Source organism: Urtica dioica, chromosome 5 (genome assembly GCF_054948205.1).
Source record: "Urtica dioica subsp. dioica isolate 48M chromosome 5, U.dioica_male_clone48M_v1_H2, whole genome shotgun sequence".
Taxonomy (NCBI): domain Eukaryota; kingdom Viridiplantae; phylum Streptophyta; class Magnoliopsida; order Rosales; family Urticaceae; genus Urtica; species Urtica dioica.
In genome coordinates this window covers 26,348,221-26,359,806 of record NC_142760.1, presented here as the reverse complement: position 1 = coordinate 26,359,806, position 11,586 = coordinate 26,348,221, and positions in this window count along the sequence as shown.

Below are 11,586 nucleotides of genomic sequence, written 5' to 3'. Positions count from 1 at the left end.
TGGAGTATAGAGGTTTTAGGGGTGTTTAGAGGCAAAAGCTTGAGAGAAACGAGCGAGGTACGAGTTCGGCAGCGTTTCAGTGCTCAAGCATCGATTACCTGGGTCAAGGGAAGGACCCTTGTATTTATAGGCAGCCAAGGGGTGGTGTGAAGACCCCTTGGCCGAGTGAGCAAGGTTGGGCCGGCCTTGGAGGAGGGCCGGCCATGGAGAGCCGGCCATGGAGGAGGGCCGGCCTTGGAGGAGGGCCGGCCTTGGAGGGCCGGCCATGGAGGAAGGCCGGCCTTGGAGTGCCGGCCTTAGAGGGCCGGCCGTGGGCGAGGGCCGGCCTTGGAGTGCCGGCCATGGAGAGCCGGCCGGCCATGGAGGAGGGCCGGCCTTGGAGTGCCGGCCATGGAGGGCCGGCCTTGGAGTGCCGGCCTTGGACGAGGGCCGGCCTTGGAGTGCCGGCCATGGAGAGCCGGCCGGCCATGGAGGAAGGCCGGCCTTGGAGTGCCGGCCATGGAGGAAGGCCGGCCTTGGAGTGCCGGCCATGGAGAGCCGGCCGGCCATGGAGGAAGGCCGGCCTTGGAGTGCCGGCCATGGAGAGCCGGCCGGCCATGGAGGAAGGCCGGCCTTGGAGTGCCGGCCATGGAGGAGGGCCGGCCTTGGAGGGCCGGCCATGGAGGAAGGCCGGCCTTGGAGTGCCGGCCTTGGAGGGAGGCCGGCCTTGGAGTGCCGGCCATGGAGAGCCGGCCGGCCATGGAGGAAGGCCGGCCTTGGAGTGCCGGCCATGGAGAGCCGGCCGGCCATGGAGGAAGGCCGGCCTCGGAGTGCCGGCCATGGAGGAGGGCCGGCCTTGGAGGGCCGGCCATGGAGGAAGGCCGGCCTTGGAGTGCCGGCCTTGGAGGGCCGGCTGAGCATATGGCCGGCCATTGGCCGGCTGACCTTTGGGCCGGCGACAGGCCAGCCAAGCATATGGCCGGCCGCTGGCCGGCTGAGCATATGGCCGGCCGCCGGCCGGCTGACCCTTGGCCCGACCACTGGTTTGGGCCGGCCAAAGGCCGAGGCAAGGTTTCGCCGCTCGAGGCCTTGCACCGGTCGCATGGGTCGAGGTGACGCTTTAGTCCTTGTCGATCCGAGACGGACCGACAACATTAGCCCCCCGAGTTTCCGGTCGAGCGTAGATCGAGTGGAAACTCAAAATCTACTCTTTGTACGGATGCGGGATGAATGCTCTCGGGTTTGCGTCATGAGGAATGGCCTTTGGGCGTCGCGAGGGATGACTTATTGTTTCGGGTTGATCGTGCGCGGCTTATTTTCTCGATCTACCAGTGAGGGCGTGATCGATTAGCACGGCTTTATTGCGTTGTGCGCGTCTTGTTTTCTCGACTTGCCAATGAAGGCATGATCGATTTGCACGTCTCTTTTGTCTTGCGCGTCTTGTTTTCTCGATTTGCCAACGAAGGCATAATCGATTTGCGCGTCTTTTTTTTTGTATTGTGCGCGTCTTATGTTCTCGATTTGCCACCGAAGGCATAATCGATTTGCGCGTCTTTTTTGTATTGTGCGCGTCTTGTTTTCTCGATTTGCCACCGAAGGCATAATCGATTTGCGCGTCTTTTTTGTATTGTGCGCGCCTTGTTTTCTCGATTTGCCACCGAAGGCATAATCGATTTGCGCGTCTTTTTTGTATTGTGCGCGTCTTGTTTTCTCGATTTGCCACCGAAGGCATAATCGATTTGCGCGTCTTTTTTGTTATGTGCGCGTCTTGTTTTCTCGATTTGCCACCGAAGGCATAATCGATTTGCGCGTCTTTTTTGTATTGTGCGCGTCTTGTTTTCTCGATTTGCCACCGAAGGCATAATCGATTTGCGCGTCTTTTTTGTATTGTGCGCGTCTTGTTTTCTCGATTTGCCAACGAGGGCATAATCGATTTGCGCGTCTTTATTTTGGACGCAGACCTTGAACCCATTTGTAACTCGTTGCCTGTCGGCCGACGAGCTGGGCGGCGAGCGCGATGCCACGTTTGTGTGGCGAGGTTTCCCGTGGACGCTGGCTTGACCAGATACGCCCTGGCGGACGCAAGCCTTGAACCCATTTGTAACTCGTTGCCTGTCGGCCGACGAGCGCGATGCCACATTTGTGTGGCGAGGTTTCCCGTGGACGCTGGCTTGACCAGATACGCCCTGGCGGACGCAAGCCTTGAACCCATTTGTAACTCGTTGCCCGTCGGCCGACGAGCTGGGCGGCGAGCGCGATGCCACATTTGTGTGGCGAGGTTTCCCGTGGACGCTGGCTGGACCAGATACGCCCTGGCGGACGCAAGCCTTGAACCCATTTGTAACTCGTTGCCTGTCGGCCGACGAGCTGGGCGGCGAGCGCGATGCCACATTTGTGTGGCGAGGTTTCCCGTGGACGCTGGCTTGACCAGATACGCCCTGGCGGACGCAAGCCTTGAACCCATTTGTAACTCGTTGCTTTTTGGCCGACGAGCTGGGCGGCGAGCGCGGACTCAAGACTCAACTCGAGGGCTCATGTGGAGCCTGCACGAGGAATTTTGTGAAGAGTCGGCGCGAGGAGTATCGGTCGACTCACGGACTCGTACTCAACTCGAGGACTCACGTAGAGCTCGCACGAGGAGTTTTGTGAAGAGTCGGCGCGAGGAGTATCGGTCGACTCACGGACTCGTACTCAACTCGAGGACTCACGTAGAGCTTGCACGAGGAGTTTTGTGAAGAGTCGGCGCGAGGAGTATAGGTCGACTCACGGACTCGTAGCTCGACTCGAGGAATGAATTCATCTCGAAGAGACACGTGAAGAGTCTCTCTTATTTTTATTTTTTGGAGTTGTTGTTGAATTGTTTTTTGATTGAGCGTTTGTCCCTGTTAGCCCCCCGAGTTTCTTGCGTTTGTGAGACAAAGGTTGAGAAACTCTCGCGTTAGAGGTGTGTAATAGTATGCGTTACATTTTTTCGTGTGTGAAATAACTCTTTATTGCAATAAGGGGGTCATTACAGTTTGTCATGGCACTTGGCCTTCTTTGAAAAAAGGAAATTACATTTTTGAAATGAAAGTGACCACGAAGCCGATCGAGTTCGGGCGTGAATGTCGAAGTCGCGACCATCATGGCTTGCTAGTAGACGCGACGAATTCCCTGAGATTCCCAACCCGAATTAGGGAATCAATTCGCTTCTTAAGCTGCTTGCATTCGATCGTCACGTGCCCGTGATCTTTGTGGTATTCACAGAATCTGCTTCGATCTCGCTTTGCGGGGTCCTTTGTGAGTGGAGCGGGGCTTCCCAGCTCATCGTGGCGTAAGCTGAGGATCCGGTCGGGCGTTGTGTTGAGCGGGACGAAGGATCGCTTCGGGGCTGGAGAAGGGTGGTCGTTAGGGACTTGACCCTTCCGGCGCCGTTTCCTTCGTGACTCGGGACCAACGGCCGGCATCACAAGCGTGGCCGCGCGCTTTTGGTTGGGTGCTTGATCAGTGTTGGGTGGTCGCTGCCCCAAGACGATCGCGGTCTCACGTTGAGCGTCGAGTTTTTCTCTCAAGTCGAACTCGTGATTCTCTCTTTGAGAGTTGAGGCGGTCTCTCAAGTCTCCGGAGGCCGTCCCTATCACCCTTGTTAAGGGCGCGTCATTCGGGCGACGCCTTTGGCGGGGGCCGAGACCATCGACATTGTCATCTTCACAAGGGTTTTGGACGCGGACGGTGAGCTTGGAGCGTCCCTTTCGGGACCTCGAGACCGAGCGCCCTCGGGTATTGCGCGAGTTTTGACGCCTTGACGTGGTCGCCCGAGGGTGTTCCCTCGAGGGCGCGTGCGCGTGCTCATAAGAAAGTTGACGTCTCGGCGCGGCCGCCCGAGGGTGTCCCCTTGGAAGCGTGCGCGTGCGTCCCCTTTCGTGAGCAAGGTGGTCGAGGTCGGTCTCGAGGTTGACGTCGTCGACGTTGTTGGAGTCGAGGAGGTCGGCGATGAGCGTGCCGGTGACGCCGGGGCGGTCTAGGAGCTCGGCGAGCCTCCGAGCCGTGTCCTCTCGGACTGCGGCCTCGGGGTCATTCGCCGGGTCTCGAGGCTGGCTCTCGTTATCACGAGGTTGCCCTTCGAGACGGTGCGCGGAGCTTTTGAGGTCGTGCCTCGAGCTAGTCGCTCGGGCGCCCACGGAGGTGGCGGGGCTACGACTCATCTCTCGAGAGTCGTAGAAGTGAGAAGTAGACTGGTAGAGGGGATGTGTTGCCAAGGTCGAGAGATCCCCTCCTTCTAGCGCAAAAATGTTGTCGCTGTTTTTCGGACAACGATTTAGGAGTCGCAGACGGTTAGACCCAAGGCCGGACCAAGTGGTCTCGTCTTGACTCGAGCGTGTCGGACCCGGTGTCCCGAGTCGTCCCTTAGCTGTGGATGTCCCTTGAGTTCGTCAGAGTACCTGAAAAGGAATAGAGAACACGTGAACTACAAAGGGGAAACAGGGGGGGTGCCCCTGTTAACCTCTCCGACGCTCAACATTAGTGGGATTGAGGTGGAGTATAGAGGTTTTAGGGGTGTTTAGAGGCAAAAGCTTGAGAGAAACGAGCGAGGTACGAGTTCGGCAGCGTTTCAGTGCTCAAGCATCGATTACCTGGGTCAAGGGAAGGACCCTTGTATTTATAGGCAGCCAAGGGGTGGTGTGAAGACCCCTTGGCCGAGTGAGCAAGGTTGGGCCGGCCTTGGAGGAGGGCCGGCCATGGAGAGCCGGCCATGGAGGAGGGCCGGCCTTGGAGGGCCGGCCATGGAGGAAGGCCGGCCTTGGAGTGCCGGCCTTGGAGGGCCGGCCGTGGGCGAGGGCCGGCCTTGGAGTGCAGGCCATGGAGAGCCGGCCGGCCATGGAGGAGGGCCGGCCTTGGAGTGCCGGCCATGGAGGGCCGGCCTTGGAGTGCCGGCCTTGGACGAGGGCCGGCCTTGGAGTGCCGGCCATGGAGAGCCGGCCGGCCATGGAGGAAGGCCGGCCTTGGAGTGCCGGCCATGGAGGAAGGCCGGCCTTGGAGTGCCGGCCATGGAGAGCCGGCCGGCCATGGAGGAAGGCCGGCCTTGGAGTGCCGGCCATGGAGGAGGGCCGGCCTTGGAGGGCCGGCCATGGAGGAAGGCCGGCCTTGGAGTGCCGGCCTTGGAGGGAGGCCGGCCTTGGAGTGCCGGCCATGGAGAGCCGGCCGGCCATGGAGGAAGGCCGGCCTTGGAGTGCCGGCCATGGAGAGCCGGCCGGCCATGGAGGAAGGCCGGCCTCGGAGTGCCGGCCATGGAGGAGGGCCGGCCTTGGAGGGCCGGCCATGGAGGAAGGCCGGCCTTGGAGTGCCGGCCTTGGAGGGCCGGCTGAGCATATGGCCGGCCATTGGCCGGCTGACCTTTGGGCCGGCGACAGGCCAGCCAAGCATATGGCCGGCCGCTGGCCGGCTGAGCATATGGCCGGCCGCCGGCCGGCTGACCCTTGGCCCGACCACTGGTTTGGGCCGGCCAAAGGCCGAGGCAAGGTTTCGCCGCTCGAGGCCTTGCACCGGTCGCATGGGTCGAGGTGACGCTTTAGTCCCTGTCGATCCGAGACGGACCGACAACATGTAACTTGAAAAAATTATTGAAGTTGTATTTTATACATCAAAGGAATTAGAAAACAAAAAAAAGGTGTTTTGCACTTTTTTCACTTTACTTTCTCTCCATCTCTCTCGATAACTCTCTTATTCCTCTCTTTTTTCTCTCAGTTCACCACATCATCTTTCTCACCACCTCACTATTTCTTCTCTCCTTTCCTCGCGACCTCACCCCACACTCTAGCCCTGCATCGTTCTCTCCTTCTGCGCTCTCACGCCCACAGCTCTCCCTCGACGCCTCAACCTTCTCCGATCTCCGACAGGCGCTTTCACGATTGTGTGGATGTTCGTTCGTTTTTTTTCTTTTGTGTTGCAGGTGGATGAGCGCGCGGGAGAAGAGAAGCAGAGGAAGAAGAAGAAAAGAAAGAAAGAAGAGGAGAAAAGATTGAACGAGCTCTCGGCCACAGAACCAAGCTCGTGAGCAATCTTCGAGCCACAGCTCTTCAGCGCGAGGCCCAGACGAGCTAACCCAGCCGTCTCTCACGTGAACCGCCGCCGTGGAACGAACCCGGGCGCGTGACCGCCGTGAAGGCTGAGCCGCCGTGAGTTGGAGAGGACGCCGGCGAGTGAGAAGGTGAACGCCGGAGGGGTTCAATTCCTCCAGAAACGAGGTGAGGTTTTTTTTTTCCCGAATTGAAATTCAAGATGTTAGGGTTTGAGGTTTTGGATTTGGGGCTTTTCTTAATCCGAGTTGTTTATGAGCAATTGATTGAGGTTAATTGTTGGTGGAGCTTGATAATCGATGTTGATGATTTGAAATATAGAAATTGAACTTGAATTTGGTTGGGTTTTGTTGTTATAGCCGTGTGACTTGTCTTGGCTGTGTGTTTATTGTGGCCGTGGGCTTGGTTTGGCTGTGTGTTTCGGTTTGACTATGTTGTCATGATCTCTGAGCCTCGGGTTGGTTATTGCGTGTGAACGTTTTTGTGTGTTAGCGTTTAGTTACTCGGATTCGGGTTATGTTTACTTGAATTGGTTCGAGTTTGAGATGTCGGGTTTTGGATTTTGGAATTGATACGAGTTTGAAATTGTGAAATTGACTCGTTATCGGATTCGATGACTTGATTACAGATTTTCGGATTCGATGACTTGATTACAGATTTGGACGAACGAGCAGGAGCCGGCAGAGTCGAACCGGCAGAGTCGAAGGCAACGAAGCCGGAGTTTGAAATTTTCAAGAAAAGAGTTATCGTAGTTAAAGCTCGATAAACTCGTGAGTTTTTTAAATCGCTTAGTGCGTTTAAATGCTCTTGGATTTGATTATGTGATGTATTTCCTGTATTTAAATAAATAATTTATGATTATTTATTTAACAACGTTTAAGAATTTGATTTGATTCGCTTTGGAATTCTCGGTTACTTTTTATTCGGATCAATTTATTTAAGACTCATAAGCATGGAATCAAGATATGTGAGATGATTATGCAGAATGATTTCATATTTATGATGACAAAAAAAATTTGTATTCAATCTAAACAATAATGTCATATTTATATTTTGTGTAGTTAAATTTATGTTTAAAAATTTTTTTGAGTTAAGAAATTGTTCCCATGTACCAAACAGTTTTCACTTTTCATTTTTTCAAAAAAAAAAAAAGTGAAAAGTGTACCAAACAATTTTTCCAGTTTTTTCAATTTCTCAAAAACAAAAATGAAAACTGTACCAAACAGCTTTTTGAAAACAACTACAAAACAGTTTTTCAGTACAACTACAAAAATTAGAAAACAGAAAACAAAAAACAGTTTGAGTTAACTACCAAACACAACCTAAAATTCTGATTTGTGAAGGCACTAATATTGATCCCGGGTCACTCTCATACTATTGACTGATTTATATCAGAGCGCATATATATGGGCCGAAATGATTGCAACTTTAGATCTACATATCATAACTCAACTCGAAAACCTTCGACGTTCACTTTAAAACATAAAATCCAACAACAAACCACTTCTATATACAAATGGATATTTAAAATTAACCATATCTAACTTCTTAACAAGAATCGATCCCGAGAGTTTAAAATATGTGGAATGGTCGAGAATAGAGAAACTCAACACATGCAAATGGCACCGCAACGGCGACGGCATGCAATGGTGATATTGTGTGGTGGCGATGTCTTGTGGCTGATTGCAATGATGTGTGGTCAGGCGTGGCTCGTTGTACGATTAGTGACAGAGATATAAAAAGAAAAGCGTTTTCTTTTATACATATTAAGTTAATTACAATCAATATATAACACATATTTTAATAAGTCGTATGATAGACTTGGTAAACGTGGGGGACCGTGTCGAGGAAATCGTTGACGCGCAGCAGCCGCAGGCCCCCATCCGCGTGGAGGCTGGAGAAGACGCAGGCGAAGCTGTGGTCTCCCACGCGTGGGGACGCTTACACAAAGGCCGTCATGGGGAAGGCCTTGCTGTTCAGCTTGTTGTAGGCCATGTCCACCGCACCACGTTCAACGTTACCATCGCTGCACCCATGCTGTGCCCCGCCACTGTTATGCTCATCTCCTCTACCTCGTACTGCGTCACCAGCTTCTTCACCTCCACAATACCTATTGAACAATTACAAAATTTTGTGTCCAAAAACAAAAACAGCAAACTAAAATAAAATAAAAAATAAAAAAATTAATTTTTTTTTTTTTTTGTATGACTTGTTCCATTGTGTGTAAAAAACTATACCGCGATCTTGTTTTTGCGTTTTTAGTGGAAGTTCTTTTGAATCTCTCTCAAAAGAACGATCTTCAACAATTTTATTACTGTACTGTACTAAAATTAGAAATTGATCATCGCACTTTTAATGTATTGGGGTTCTACGTATGATACGTCTTTGGATTTGTTAAGTCAACATAGCTGCAGTTAAGTCGTTTTAACTTTTATCCTGGTCAAATCAGTTATATAATGTAAATGTTTGTATAATTTATATTTATAAGCTGTACCTAATTACTATATAAAAAAAAAAAAAAAGTCATAATAAACGTTTCGTAGGGTTTTTGCAGGATTTGAGGTTCACGTGGCGTTATTGCACACCTTCACTTGCCACTCACGTATCTCTCAGAGAAAAATAAAGAATGGAGTTAGTTATTTCGTTTCCTAACGTTTTTAATGCTCTCTCTCTCTATTCGTAAAACAAATGCTCTCTCTCTCTAAAAAAAATGAAGTTAGGCATACTTTTTATAACGTTTTTAATGCTCTCTCTCTCTCTCTCTCTCTCTCTCTCTCTCTCTCTCTCTCTCTCTCTCTCTCTCTCCCCCTAATATATTTCAAAATATTAAAAAAAAAAGGCAGTACCTTCGTCCATGGATATAGAGCATTATGAATAATTTGTTGGATTTCATCGATCCACTATTTTTTTTTTTTTTTAGATAATAGCTAAAGTTTTATTTTATTAAGAGAATAATTCATTAAACAATAATAAATTAAATTAAAAAAAAAAGATGGGTTACTGATTTACTGACTTAATTATCCCGAAAACTATTGACTTAATTATAATATAATTTATAATTTTATTTATAATTTTGTTAGCTACTTTTATTTCCAAATTTTTTTTATTGTAGTAAAACTATATTAAAGTTTATTCATAAATAATTTTCAATCTTTCATTGTCTTTAGTATTCATTGTAAAACAAACACAAATTATAAAGCATTTTCATAAGTATGCATCTTGCTTAGCTAAATAATTTTCTTGAGTAATTTTAACACCACTTTACGTGCTATAAACTTCCTATTTGTAGTTAACCACAAAACAATGCCTATACATATCTTTGATCTTTTGCGGCAAGAATTCATAAATAGATAGATAAAATAAAGAATAATTAGCTAAATTTCTCTTCAACTCTTACACTCGTAACAGTCCATAAATTAATTTAGGTAAATTAGTGTACGAGTTAGAGGGAAATTATGTAATTAATTCATAAAATAATTTAAACATTAAGCCATTCAATGCTATGAAACTAGTAATAAAAAAAATTAATTGAGTAATTAAATATCCAAAATTTGGAGATTTGTTAAATAATAAATTTTAAATAAATAATCATTCAGGTGATGTGATATTATTTGAACGTTTTTAACATTTTATTTGGAGACTTTAATTTATATATATATATATATATATATATATATATATATATATATATATATAAAATATAAGAGCCCTAAAAAAATATCTGTGATTAGTATGGGTGGTGGAAATTTCCAGCTGTGCCCACGTTTAAATTGACATTGACTACCTAAGTTAAGTTTTGTTATGCAAGTGATGTCATCAGCATTAAAAAAGGATGACCTCAGCACCAATAACACGGTACTCGGTTATCTTTACTTTTGTTCAAGGATTAAAATCTCGCATCTCGTGGTCGTACCACACTTTTAATTTTGGGGATATCTCGTCTCATACCGTGGTATCCCGTGGTATTTGATGAACGTTCGAAGTATCTCGTACCGTGTGGTAAATCGCATTCTGCGGGATATACTATCCAAAAAGGGTATTCTGCAGGGTATTTGAACAACTTTTTAATTAGGATTTTGTATAAATTTAGGATACACGAAAAAATTATGTTTTAAAATAAAGTTCTCAAAATTTCACAAAAAAATCTAAATAGAGTACAAATCAATACACATGTAATAGAGAGTTCTCAAAACAAAGTCACACTAATATCTAAATAAAGAAAACAAATAAAGATATACGTAATAGAGAGTTCTCACACAAAACAACACAAAATATAACTGAAGATATGCTTCAAAACTACTTTTGAACTTCTTCTTATCAGATACGCTTTCGGACGACACTTATCACACACCGTCGTACTTCTTCGATTATCTGTAGCGGCAAGGTGATTCTTCACCCTAGTAACACATCCGCCTTTCATCTCATGGCCACAAAAGTTACACACAAAAGCGTTCGTCTTCCCTCAATGGGCGTATAATATTTTGGGGCCGGATTCGAACTCATTCTTCAAGTAGTAAATCTAAAGTAACAAAATATGTCAACATTAACAATAATGAACAACATAACAATAACAAATAATCAAGAATTAGATCAAAAAAGAAATCAATAATCAAGAAATTAATTACATTTAGATCAAGTTAATTAAAAATTACATCTAATAAAGATTTGAATTCGGATTAAAAAAAACCTATTTCAAATCAACAACATCAACATTAACAACAACATCTGATTATTCAAATAACTACCTAAATTCGGATTATAATAAATTCATATAAAATCAAATGAAAAAATACTCAAAAATAAAAAGTTATGTCTTCTTCTTCGTACACCATAATTTCATCAACAACCTTTCAAAAATTCATTCAAAAAAAAAATCACATTTGGAAGCTTACCTCGCGGGATCGGCGGTACGCAACGAGATTTGAGCAAAAATAAGCATACATCGGACGAGAAATTAAGCTCTCGCGCGAGATCTAGGGAGATTGACGCAAATTTGGTCATTGTCACGCAAGAAATGCAACAACTTTCCTTCTTTTCTTGCGGAAAGGACGCGGATATGAGGGATAAACGAACAGATTAAGCTTTTACACGAACGAGAAATGGGGAGAAACAGAACGCAAGAAATGGCGCGAGATATCGCGAGATTTAACACAATTCACGAGATAATAACGTACATCTCTCGTACTATTCCAAAACACGAGATCTCGCGCAAGATACCCCCATCTTGCGTGAGATTTTAATCCTTGCTTTTGTTGAACTTGAAAGTTGAAAGACCAGTGTTTTAAATTCCGGCGAAAGTCGACGACGGCACCGGTGTCGGAGTATAAAGGTTGACGAAGACACATATTGTCGTTTCTTCGTTTATTATCGTTCGACTTTCAGTGAAATGACATAAAAAGCGGCAAGAAAACGGTCGGTCAATTTTTCTTACTTTTAATGAATAAAACTTCAGATTATTTGGAGAAAGGCGATGGAAACATAGAGAATTTAATCCGGACGATTTTCGGCCCTCAAGTCCAGCAACAGAGACTACCATAAATCCGGCAAGATT